Raw genomic sequence first — 987 nt, 5'->3', positions numbered from 1 at the left:
ATATATATATATATATCATTAGAGTAGTATTATTTCAGCTAATAAAAATAATATTTTACAGTATTATTAAAAACAAGTTATTATCATAGGTGTCATCATTTGTACATTATTACTATATTTAACATTAATTATATTTTTATGTCCGTCTCTTTCACAACATCTTTGAACAAATACAACTTTCATTAGCATTATAGGTATTTATGGTTCTTCGAAGGAGCAGTTCTCGTATGATCACAGAAATGAAGCATAGTAAGTGGAAGTTCGGATTCAGATGGATGACCGCACATGAATGGATCATAAAATTAGTTCTCGAATTCATAAAATAAATTTTTTTTTATTATAATTTTGTCGTGTATCCTCTGAAATATGATGCTAATTAATAATATTTATTTTCACAATAAAATTTCAATGAAACTTTAATGAAATTTTCTCCACCACTATTACGCTGTTAGTGACACTATTTGTCGAATTTACTTATTGCATTAGTGATACTAGTATATTTTTATGCTGACTAGATCAATTCAAGATTTTATTTCTAACTCGAAAATTAATCGAAATTGAAGCCAAAAATCCATCGAAATCAATAGAAATTTCGACTTTTATTTTCGACATTGAAACGACGTCTTTTCGAGAAATTATTTTTGACTGGGATTGTATCTATTATATATTTTTTTATTATAACTTCCTACACAGCATTAAATGTCACCAGAATGTGAAAATATTTCAAATGTCTTTTACAGAATTATATTTCATTTGAAGTATTTCTGCAAACTAAAAGATTGCATGTAGAATATTTCATAAAATATGATTCTTTGAAATGTTTATCTAAATACGATTTAATTTGTTTAAATATGATGTTGATCTAAAATATGATTTTTATAGAATATTTCATTTGAAACATTCTATTTGAAATTATTGTCTCATTCTATTTGAAATTATTATTATATTGGCAATATTTCCTTAATATTTTGGAGAGGTTTCGTTTTC

The sequence above is a fragment of the Atta colombica genome, unplaced genomic scaffold (assembly GCF_001594045.1).
Source record: "Atta colombica isolate Treedump-2 unplaced genomic scaffold, Acol1.0 scaffold161, whole genome shotgun sequence".
Classification (NCBI taxonomy): Eukaryota; Metazoa; Arthropoda; class Insecta; order Hymenoptera; family Formicidae; genus Atta; species Atta colombica.
This window is presented reverse-complemented; position numbering follows the sequence as displayed.